Raw genomic sequence first — 13,084 nt, 5'->3', positions numbered from 1 at the left:
AACCACTGTACTGCCAGGGAACTCCCTGAGTAGTTTTAGGGTTACAGAAAAACTGAGCTAAAGTGCAGAGAATTCCCATACACCTCTTCACTCCCCATCCCCAGTTTCCCTTATTAGCAGCATTGGCATTAGTGTGGTACATTCATTAGAATTGATGAGCCATTATTGACACATTATTAGAGTTCACACTCTTTGTGTTGTACGTTCTTTGGGTTTTGATAAACGTATAATGACATGTGTCTACCGTTACTGCTTCATACACAGTAGTTTCACTGCCCTAAGAGTCCTCTGTGCTCTGCCTATTCATCCCTCCCCGCCGCAATCCAGGCAACCATTGGTCTTCTTACTGTCTCCGTAGTTTTGCCTTTTTCAGAATGTCATTTAGTTGGAATCATTGAGTCCACAGCATTTTCACATTGGCTTCTTTCACTTAGCAATATGCACTAAAGGCTCCTTCATGTCTTTTCATGATGTGATAGTTCATTTCTTTTTTTTCTCTGAATAATATTCTCTTGTATGGGGCTTCCCTGGTGGTGCAGTGGTTGGGAGTCCGCCTGCCGATGCAGGGGACGTGGGTTTGTGCCCTGGTCCGGGAAGATCCCACATGCCGTGGAGCGGCTGGGCCCGTGAGCCATGGCCGCTGAGTGTGCATGTCCGGAGCCTGTGCTCCGCAACGGGAGAGGCCGCAACAGTGAGAGGCCTGCGTACCACCAAAAAAAAAAAAAAAAAAAAAATTCACTTGTATGGATGTACAACAGTTTATTCACTACTGAAGGACATCTTGGTTGCTCTCATGCCTTGGCAATTATGAATAAAGCTGCTATAGACATTTGCATGCAGATTTTTGTGTGGACGTAAAATTTTAACTTATTTGGATCATTCAGTTTTAAAGCAACAAAATTTGACATTATAATTTCCCAAAAATGTGTCTTTTCATTTGTCCATTCCTCCCTCCCTCCCTTCCTTCACAAACATTTTCTGAGCCCTAATATGTGACAAGAACTATCACAGGGACGGAGGATAAAGAGACGGGTCCGGTAGAGGGTCTGCCCTGAAGGATCCCACAGTCTTGAGAGGGAGAGGAGGAATTCCAGCAGAACAATACCAGTGCCGGTCCAGAAGCACGTACAAAGCGCTATGAGTGCACAGCCTGAGGGGAACGGGAAGGACTCAGTGGGACGTAGTGAAAGGATGGACCGGAAGAAAGGCATTCTAGTCAGAAGTCACGCTCGCCACCTGTGCTCACCTGCATCAGTGAGAGGCCACAGGCATCTACCAGAGAGACTATTTCACGTGGGCCATGTGTCTGTCCAAATCTCAGGAAAGAAGGGAGAATGGATGTTGAGGGATAACTGGCAATTTCCAACACAAACATTTATCATCCATAATAAATGTCTTCCAGCCCAATAGCTCCACGCCTAGAGTATACTTCGGATGTATCTCAGTTTAACTAGCTTTCTGACAGTACCAAGAAGAATGGAGTGAAGTGGGATTACTGGAGTAAAGGGCATCCACACCCTTAAGGCTCGTGAGCGCCACCAAATTGCCTTTTGGAAGCTTGTACTGCACATCCCCACAAGTGATATTTACAAGTACTTGTTTCTGAATATCCTAACACAGAATATTATCTCTTACATTTTGTCCATTTGATATGCATAAACAATATTCTGTTGTGATTTTTTTCTTTGTTTTTTTTTGTTTTTTTTGCGGTACGCGGGCCTCTCACTATTGTGGCCTCTCCCGTTGCGGAGCACAGGCTCCGGACACGCAGGCTCAGCAGCCATGGCTCACGGGCCCAGCCGCTCCGCGGCATGTGGGATCTTCCCGGACCGGGGCACGAACCCGTGTCCCCTGCATCGGCAGGCGGACTCTCAACCACTGCGCCACCAGGGAAGCCCTTCTGTTGTGATTTTAATCTGCATTTCTCTAATGGTGAGGTTAACTTTGATTGTCAAGTTCATCATGTTTATGTCTTTCTTTTGTCAGCTGCCTGTTCATGTCCTTTGCCCATTTACCCACTGTGGGTTGGTCTTTTTAGTTATTTGTATGAGCTCTCTGTATTAAAAATATTAATCCTTTATCTGCCTTATGTGCCATCAGTATCTTTTTTCATTTGTCATTTGCCTTTTATTTATGTTTTTTATGTACTGAATTATTTTTTTCTTTTCTAAATAAAAATTATATATATAGAAACAAATATATTTAAATAAAAATTATATACATACATATATAATGTCTCCTAGCACCCCTTTTCTCTCCAGAGTTGGTCACCATTAAGTGTTTGGCTGGCCTGTCTCTCATGCACGTCATACATGCACACACACGTGTACATATGTACTTATATGACTCATATTAAAGAAAGCACAATTCATGGGTGAATCTGTAAGCTACAGATATTAGACACCCTGTTTCCTTTTAAGATGTTTTTTGCTTTATGTTTATGTTTCAATTTGAATAATTTCTGTTGACCTGACTTTCTATTCACTAGTCCTTTCTTCTACTGTGTACAGTTCTGCTGTTAAACAAATTAAATGAGCTCTTTGCTTTGATATTGTATTTTTAATTTCTAGCTTTTTCATGTGCTTTAAAAAAATAGTTTCCACTTCTCTGCTGAAATTCCCTTCGTGTTCAGCATTTTGTCAGTTTTCCCTTAATCTCTTTAACATATTTGTCATTCTTGGATTAAATACCTGATCGTTTCTACATCTGTTCTCTCTGTGGGTCTTCCATGATTCTTTTTTGCTCTTGATCAGGTCACCTTTTCTTTGTTTACTTGTCTTGCAATTTTAAAAGGATTTAACACCAGACATTTGTGTAAAACAGAGCAGAGACAGAAGTAAATCATATTTACCACCAGAAAAAGGTGGTAAAGCCCTTCTGCTCAGGCTGCTGGTGAGGTGGGCTGGCTCAGTTTAATTTCTCAGTTGAGCTCTGTCTGGATCTGGTTGCAGTTTTGGTTAGATTCACGTGACCCCTTGTTTCAAATGCTTCCCTTCAACAGGCCTTGCGAGCTGAGCACTGCTGAGACTCCAGCCGTCTCTGCTTCAGAGTCCAGCTGCCAGCTTGGCATCCTGTGGCGGGCTCTCTGCTTTCCAGCCCTCCTGCCACTTTTGGAGGGTTCCTGGGGAGCTCTGTTTGTCCTCCAGCTCAGCTGCTAGCTTCGTGCACCTTAGGAGGTCGCCCTCCGCCCTGCCGCCCTGCCTGCAATTGCAGTGGGCTGCTGAGGTGCACTCGGTGAGGGCCCCGTATGCTTCAGAGGGGTTTGCCGCTGGTCTGTACTCAGGCACGGGGAGCAGCTGCCTGACACTTAGGGAAGACCCTGCATCCCTCGGGGCATATCACACAGCTCTCCTGCCTCACTCCCAGCTTTGGGGTGCTTCCTGTGCAACGTGTGAAGGCCCACGAGGACGGATGCAGACTCGCTCTGTGACTGAGGCTCTTGGGATGCAAATCCATGGGATCGGTCCACGTGGCTACTAAGCAATCGCTTGTTTTCTCCATACCCCTGTGTAGAATGAATCTGCTTCTCTGCCCAAGACTCTTCAAGGGTGAAAGGAGTCATGGGTGTTTTCTCTCTGAGGAGTGGCTGGTCCTTTCTGGAGTTTAGTTTATTTGTACCCTCAGTTCTTTGGTGGGTTTCAAACCCCTCTCTTTTTTTAGCTTATCCTACTTGTTCTCATTGCAGGGTCAGAATGACAATCTGCTGTGACTTTCTGTATCCTAAACGGATGTAGAAAATTTTGTCACATTCCCCTCCAGAAAGATCGTATCAGTTAGTACTCTCCCACCAGCAGATTGTGCAAGTTTGGCTACCGCTTTCATTTTAAATTCCAGAAGTTGCATTAGGCTTGCGAAATAAAAAGTCTGCCCTCAAGTAAACTCAAATAGTTTCAAAGCAATATTTCGGATACTTCAAAATTAGAATTTTTTTTTTTTTTTTTTTGCGGTACGCGGGCCTCTCACCGCTGTGGCCTCTCCCGTTGCGGAGCACAGGCTCCGGACGCGCAGGCCCAGCGCCCATGGCTCACGGGCCCAGCCGCTCCGCGGCACGCAGGATCCTCCCGGACCGGGGCACGAACCCGTGTCTCCTGCATCAGTAGGCGGACTCTCAACCACTGCGCCACCAGGGAAGCCCCAAAATTAGAATTATTGATTGCCAAGATGGGGCTGCTTGGAAAGCACCTGAAAATGTGCATGAAAATTCTGAAAAAAAGATTTCAAGATGGAGACATAAAGACATAAAGGGGTCCCTCTGTGACGCTGGGTTCAGGAGGAGGAATTCCAGGCTGGGCGGGCAGAGGGAGAAATACTCTTCACCAGCTGATGTGGAGCCCTGCAGCTCCGCCACGTGAATCAGCTGCTTCTGAGGTTTGAAGCGACAGTCAGAAACGCAGAGGGATGCAGGCAGCCACTCCTGCACATTGAGCATCCTTGGAGTTCTCGTGGGAGATTTAAGACCCTTCTCCCCCAGGCTCTGTGCCCAGCCCTCTTCTGCCTGTCTGTCTTCTCCTAGGTGAACATCTGGTTCCACATCCCGAAACACCACCCGTAACAAACAGCAGCTCCGTTGTGACCCCCATCCTAAGCTCCCCGGCTGCCCCCCACCTCGTTGGTTTGTCCTGCTGCCTTTGCGGCACTTGGCACTATCTACCGTTACCTCATCATTCATTTGTCTGTTTCTTGTTTTGCTTCCCCCTCCAGAGTCTAAGCTTTCCAAGAGCAGAGCATCCTAAATGAATGATGGTCACCAAGCCTTTGCAATCTCATTAATAGATATAAGAGATTTACCAAGCTACCATGGTTCTTAGCCTCCTCTTTACCTACTAGGTTATAAAATATCGAAAGGGACTAATCACATCTTCATGTTTATGATACTGATTGGCACCATGAGTTAATTTGTAGTTACTGTGTTTGTAGGGTGTCAGCTGCCCTTTGGTGACATGGGGACTCTGGGACCTAAACCCTTAGAGCTGGGACCCCTTTCCCCACCAGGAAGTGCAGGCGCCCAGCAAGCTCATTCGGGAACTAAACATTCTTCATTATCCTTTAGCATCCAGTGACACTCACCTCCTCCTTGTCTTTGAAAGGAAAAGGTTGTAGATTTAAGAATTACATGTTTTCCCCTCAAAAATTGGCAAGGGGATGAAAAGTGAATATAATATTTTGAAGATTTATTTGAGATAAAATTGATTCTTAACTAAGTTTTATTTCAATATCCATGTTTTTCACTTGTGACATAGGTCCTTTATAGGGAAGCTTATCTTTGCTCTTTTTTCTAATGTTACTACTATTACTTTATATTGATTGAAATGTAAATTTCAGAGGTGCCACAAATGACTGCAGATTTGCAGTTGTGGGTCATCTACTTGTAAACCTAGATGTAGTGGGAGAAATACTGTTTAGAAGTTTGTTGGATTCTAGTACACAGTGAAATGCTGTTTATTGTCTTAGCTTTAAGAGCGCTTAATAAATAGCTGTCTCTCTTTTATAGCCACAGCTGTTGCACATCCAATACTGTCGTCCTTAGATGTTAAACGGATTTTATTTCAAAACATTACTGATAAAGGAGATGAGTTGAAGAAAGCCTTTCACCTGCTCGACATCAGTAACAACATGACAGTGACAAAGAATGAACTGCGAAGAGTCATCACAACCTTCCTGCTGCCTCTCACAAGAGAACAGTTTCAAGATGTGCTGGCTCAGGTACAGTGCGGAAAAGACTCAGAATCACCCAGTATGGGGGGGGGGTGCAGTATATTACAGGAGCGTGTAACCTCGTCTGGCTTTCCCCCACTGTCCCAAATAGAGTTTTGTTTGTCACAATTCAATTAAATTCTGGCAGGTTTGGGACAGTTATCATGTGCTTGGGTCATATTTTGTGTGTAGCACTATTATAGTCATATTAGTTTATTTTTTAAGGCTTCCATATAAAGAGTATTTGGTCAACATGTACTTTGAAACTTAGTATTTGCGTTTGTTCTTACCTGAAGTGGTTATTGAGCATCTACTGTATGCTCAACCCAATGCATAGCAATCAGACAGTTTTCAGCAATTATTTCTTCAAATATTTTTTTCTACCTCTTCCTCTGCTCTCTCGGACATTTTGGTATTGTCTTCCAGACCCCTGAGGCTCTGTTCATTTTATAAAATATTTTTCCTGTCTATCTTTCGGATTGCATAATTTTCATTGATGTGTCTTCAAATTCACTGACTCTTTCTTAGCATCTCCATTCTGCTATGAAGTCCGTTCAGTGAATTTTTAATTTTAGACATTGTGTTTTTCAGTTCTAGAGTTTTCATTTGGTTCTTTTTTTATAATTTCTATTTATCTGCTTAGATTTCTTGGTTTTTCTTTCAATTATGAGCATATTTCTTTGACTACATTGAGCGTAGTTAAAATAGCTGCTTAAAAGTCCTTATCTGGTAATTCTAACATCTGGACCATCTCAGGGTTGGCCTGCTTTGATTTTTTTCCTTTGAGAAGGGTCACATTTCTCTGGTTCTTCATTTTTGAGCATATTTGGATAATATCCCAGACTAGTGCTATTCAATAGAAATATAAAGTGAGTCACATAAATAATTTTAAATTTTCCAGTAGCTACATTACAAAAATAAAAAGAAATAGGTGAAATTAATTTTAATAATATTTTTATTTGACCAAATAAATGTATCTAAAATATTATCTCATTTCAACATGTAATCACTATTTAAAATTGGTAATAAGATATTTGACATTCTTTTCTGTGTACTAAGTCTACAGAGCCTGGTATGTACTTTACACTTACAGAAGACCTCAATGCTGACACCAAATTTCCATTGGAAATACTTTATCTGTATTTAGATTTCATAAAAGTTGCTGTTGAAATATTAGATTCATATACCCGGTCATTCCAAACTTAAAAGTTTTCCCAAAGCGAAGTTAATTTTAGAATTTAAATCAATTAACATGAAACTTAACAAACGGTTCAGCTCATCAGTTGCCCTAGCCACGTTTCCAGTGCTCGGGAGTCACATACGGCTCTGGCTGTTCATTAAACGGTGCAGCGCTAAACGTCATGAATGCCGTGCTGTGGAGATTCTGGATTCTGTTATATTCCTCTGAGACTTTTGAGACTTTTGCTTTGACAGGCAGTTAACTTGCAGATTCTCCCTCACCTGCAGTGGGCAGTCATTCATATCTTGATTCAGCTTTCTGGTCTTTTGCTAGGACTCTTGAGTCTGACCTGCACACACATGGTTCAAGCGCCAGCTGGAAGTGTGGACAGAGCACGTACACAGAAAGTGTTACTCCTCCTCTTTCAGATTCCTCTCACATTGTTTTTTGTTTTGTTTTTTTGTTTTGTTTTTGCGGTACATGGGCCTCTCACTGTTGTGGCCTCTCCCGTTGCAGAGCACAGGCTCCGGACGTGCAGGCTCAGCGGCCATGGCTCACGGGCCCAGCCGCTCCGCGGCATGTGGGGTCTTCCTGGACCGGGGCACGAACCCGCGTCCCCTGCATCGGCAGGTGGACTCTCAACCACTGTGCCACCAGGGAAGCCCTGCTTTATTGCTTTTAAAAAAGCAATCACAAAGTCACAGACAAGTTGGAAGTATAGTGCAAAGAACAATTTTCTCTTTTGTAAGCCATTTGGGGGTAAGCTGCTCCATTACCTCAAATATTTCAGTGTATGTTTCCTTAAAACCAGAGCCCTGTTCTATACACCCACAATCCAGCCGTCATGGTAAGGATAGTAATGTCAACTCATGTCAGCCGTCTCAGCCCCAGGCCCCAGGTCACAATCATGCAGTGCATTTGGCAAGTCTCCTGTAGTCTAGAACACTTCTTCAGTCTTTCCTTAGTCTTGAGGACCATAACACTTTGAAGATTGCAGACCTGTTATTTTGTAGAGTGTCCCTGACTTGAGTTATCGGATGTTTCCTGATGACTAGATTCAGGCTTGCATCTTTGGCAGGAATGTCACAGAAATGACGCTGTGCTCTTTTCAACGCTTTTCTTAGCTTACAGGTGAATTCCGTCTGTCCCATTACTGCTGATGTTCACTGCGGTCACTTGATTAAGGTGGAATCTATCAGACCCATCTGTCTTTTTCCTGGTGGAGTGCTCTTTATCTACTTTGTAATTAATAAGCATTTTGTGGGAGAAACTTTGAAACTATGTAGATATGCCATTCCTCACCAAACTTTCATGTATTCATTTATTGTTTATATGTTTGCAGGGACTCAAGATTTCCTGTTTTATTAAGTGGCTTATGATCCATTATTTTCATTATTTATTTTGCTGTTTCAATTGTCCCTAATATAGCCAGTAGGAGCCCCTTCATGCTGGTTTCTGTGTCCTTTTGACATGTCCCCATCATTCTTTGAGCACTTCCTTACTTTCTGATACAAGATATTATAAACTCACCTGTACTTTCCTTGCCTCGGTCCCAGAATCGTCCATTTCTCCAAAGAGCTCTGGTTCCTTTTAATGGAACAAAAGTAACCAGAATCTGGGATCTGAGTATACCAGAGCTGCTCTTTGCTCCAGGCCCGCTAAGTGGGCAGAGCCCTAGGGGATATATTCCATATATAAACATATATACACATTTACATACACTTACATCTACGTGTATTTCTATATCAATCTATATATTGAAAACCGTGAGTTCACACCAATACCGCCAATTCTAACCCAGTACCTCAGGGTTCATTGTAATTTTCTCACTTTCTATGTTTGTAACTACCGTTTTAGACAATGAGCCACTTGGCTTCTGTGTTCTGAGTATATTCACTTATTTGATCAGCCTCCCTGGCATGTGACTCATCTCCCATGTCCAGCACCTCCACCCCTGGGTGGATGCCCTCTTCCTCCAACCCTGCTCTGGAGCATGGCTCCCCCATGTTGCAGACGCCGCTTTTGTCTGCCCCATCTAATGACTGTAGGACTGAATTGTGAGGGAACAGACAGGGAAGGAGGGAAGGGGAGGAATGATGAAGAGCTTTTCTCTTCTTCTTTTAAAAAATGTATCCCCTTTATTCACTTCCAGAATTTCACAAATAGTATATATTGATTCTTTTACATGTCACCTTTTATTGTATCTGCATTTTAAATAAAAGCTTTATAAAGATATAATTTACATATCATAAAATTCACCATTCAAAAATGGACAAGTTCCTGGTTTTTCATATATTCACAGAGTTGTGCAACCATCACCACCATCTAATTCCAGGACATTTTATCACCCCCAAAAGAAACTTTGTACTCATTAGCAGTCACTCCCCACTCCCCTTCCCCTAATCCCTGACATCCATTAATGTATTGATACCTTAAGTCACAACAGATTGCCACTTCTGGAGAGTTCATAAAATGGAATAATATAATATATGATCTTTTGTAACTGGCTTCTTTCACTAAGCATAATGTTTAGTTATGCTAAGCATCCACGTTGTAGCATGAATCAGTATTTCATTCCTCATTATGGCTGAATAGTATTCCACTGCATGGATACACTGCACTTTATCATCAGTTGATGGATCTTTGGGTTATTTCCACTTTTTGGCTTTTGTGAACAATGCTGCTGTGAAATTTCATGTACAAATTTTTATGTGGACATATGTTTTCACTTCTCTCGGGTACATACCTAGGAGTGGAATTGCTGTGTCGTATGGTAATGTTCTCTTGCTTTTAAAGAACCTTTGTCCTCACAAATATCACATGTTTCCTCATAACCTTGATTTAACTGTTCCTTTCTTTATACCAAATGGAAAGTTAAAATATTATTTCCTGCTGATATCTCCCTATATTCATGATCTAATCTTAATTTAAAATTTTGACAGCCTTCCCAAGCTAATCAGCTATGCAGGAAGAGGAAAAGTACAGAAGATGTGAAATGTGCATCCGTTTTTTTAAAAGCTACATCTGTTTTTAAAAGAAGTCACTGAGAACTGTAGAACTTAAGAGACTTTAAAAAACAGGTTCTGATAGTCTATCTTATAATCAGGACGTTTTTCTAGAACCTTGAGCTCCTGTGACCCCCTCCTGTATAAACCAAGGAGACTGCAGTGTGGTGCCTTTTCAGGAGGCCAGGTTCATTGGGAATGAAGAGCAGGGGTTCTCTTCCTAATCCCTGGAGTTCACAGTGTGTGTCCCTTTTCTAGATCTTTTCATGACTAATCCAGGTGGTGATACAGACTTTCTTTTTCAATAGTTAATATAAGCTTAACTGGAAATACATAAAACAGGTAAAATATTTCATGGGAATCTCACCCTTAAAATTAGAAAAGAATTTTTCCAGTTATAGTGAATGTACTTTAGCTTTAATTTTATTTCAAGAACCATGTCAAGAATGTTTGAACGTCAGGGTGTTTTGATGATTGATCAGGGCAAGAGTGATGAGGAGGCATTGCTTGTAACCTGCCTTATACCTTAGTTTCATTAATAGTAAAATGAATTTTAAAAAAAATGTGGCTTCAGTTTCTGAATATTAATATAAACATTTTAAAAGAGGTTGAATTGGTAAATAGATTCCAGAGAAACTGAAAGCATTTCCACTAAGATCAGGAACAAGACAAGGTTGTCCACTCTCACCACTCTTATTCAACATAGTTTTGGAAGTTTTAGCCATAGCTATCAGAGAAGAAAAAGAAATAAAAGGAATCCAAATAGGAGAAGAAGAAGTAAAGCTGTCACTGTTTGCAGATGACATGATACTATATGTAGAGAATCCTAAAGATGCTACCAGAAAACTACTAGAGCTAATCAATGAATTTGGTAAAGTAGCAGGATACGAAATTAATGCACAGAAATCTCTGGCATTCTTATACACTAATGATGAAAAATCTGAAAGAGAAATTAAGAAAACACTCCCATTTACCATTGCAACAAAAAGAATAAAACATCTAGCAATAAACCTACCTAAGGAGACAAAAGACATGTATGCAGAAAATTATAAGATACTGATGAAAGAAATTAAAGATGATACAAATAGATGGAGAGATATACCATGTTCTTGGATTGGAAGAATCAATATTGTGAAAATGACTCTACTACCCAAAGCAATCTACAGATTCAATGCAATCCTTATCAAACTACCACTGGCATTTTTCACAGAACTAGAACAAAAAATTTCACAATTTGTATGGAAACACAAAAGACCCCGAATAACCAAAGCAATCTTGAGAATGAAAAATGGAGCTGGAGGAATCAGGCTCCCTGACTTCAGACTATACTACAAAGCTACAGTAATCAAGACAGTATGGTACTGGCACAAAAACAGAAATATAGATCAGTGGAACAGGATAGAAAGCCAGAGATAAACCAACACACGTATGGTCACCTTATCTTGATAAAGGGGGCAAGAATATACAGTGGAGAAAAGACAGTCTCTTCAATAAGTGGTGCTTGGAAAACTGGACAGGTACATGTTAAAGTATGAAATTAGAACACTCCCTAACACTGTACACAAAAAAAAACTCAAAATGGATTAAAGACCTAAATGTAAGGCCAGACACTATCGAACTCTTAGAGGAAAACATAGGCAGAACGCTCTATGACATAAATCACAGCAAGATCCTTTTTGACCCACCTCCTAAAGAAATGGAAATAAAAACAAAAATAAACAAGTGGGACCTAATGAAACTTAAAAGTTTTTGCACAGCAAAGGAAACCATAAACAAGACCAAAAGACAACCCTCAGAATGGGAGAAAATATTTGCAAATGAAGCAACTGACAAAGGATTAATCTCCAAAATTTATAAGCAGCTCATGCAGCTCAATAACAGAAAAACAAACAACCCAATCCAAAAATGGGCAGAAGACCTAAATAGACATTTCTCCAAAGAAGATATACAGATTGCCAACAAACACATGAAAGAATGCTCAACATCACTAATCATTAGAGAAATGCAAATCAAAACTACAATGAGGGGCTTCCCTGGTGGCGCAGTGGTTGAGAGTCTGCCTGCCAATGCAGGGGAAGCGGGTTCGTGCCCCGGTCCGGAAAGATCCCACATGCCACGGAGTGGCTAGGCCCGTGAGCCATGGCCACTGAGCCTGCGCGTCCGGAGCCTGTGCTCCGCAATGGGAGAGGCCACAACAGTGAGAGGCCCGTGTACCGCAAAAAAAAAAAAAAAAAAAAAAACTACAAATAGAACCACCATACGACCCAGCAATCCCACTACTGGGCATATACCCTGAGAAAACCATAATTCAAAAGGAGTCATGTACCACAATGTTCATTGCAGCTCTATTTACAATAGCCAGGACATGGAAGCAACCTTAGTGTCCATCGACAGATGAATGGATAAAGAAGATGTGGTATATATATATACAATGGAATATTACTCAGCCATAAAAAGAAACGAAATTGAGTTATTTGTAGTGAGGTGGATGGACCTAGAGTCTGTCATACAGAGTGAAGTAAGTCAGAAAGAGAAAAACAAATACCGTATGCTAACGCATATATATGGAATCTAAGAAGAAAAAAAAAAGGTCATGAAGTACCTAGGGGTAAGACGGGAATAAAGACACAGACCTACTAGAGCATGGACTTGAGCATATGGGGAGGGGGAAGGGTAAGCTGTGACAAAGTGAGAGAGTGGCATGGACATATATACACTACCAAACGTAAAATAGATAGCTAGTGGGAAGCAGCCGCATAGCACAGGGAGATCAGCTTGGTGCTTTGTGACCGCCTGGAAGGGTGGGATAGGGAGGGTGGGAGGGAGACGCAAGAGGGAAGAGATATGGGAACATATGTATATGTATAGCTGATTCACTTTGTTATAAAGCAGAAACTAACACGCCATTGTAAAGCAATTATACTCTGATAAAGATGTTAAAAAAATTTAAAACAATACAATAAAAAAAATGTGGCTTCAGTCTCTGAATATTAATATAAACATTTTAAAAGAAGTTGAATTGGTAAATGGATTCCAGAGAAGGAAAACTAAGTTCCGTTCTGGTCCTGGTGGTTGTGCTGGGTTGGGGAAAGAGAAGTCTTTGAAGGTACTTATCAACATACTGGATGTGGATTTACAAACTACACTCCCCCAGCCCCAGTCTAAGAATTGCTTTCAGTGATTCATCAGTGGACGGTTTTGATTC

The sequence above is a fragment of the Orcinus orca genome, chromosome 11 (assembly GCF_937001465.1).
Source record: "Orcinus orca chromosome 11, mOrcOrc1.1, whole genome shotgun sequence".
NCBI lineage: Eukaryota > Metazoa > Chordata > Mammalia > Artiodactyla > Delphinidae > Orcinus > Orcinus orca.
The sequence above is the reverse complement of the archived record's forward strand: the minus strand, read 5'-3'. Positions refer to the sequence as shown.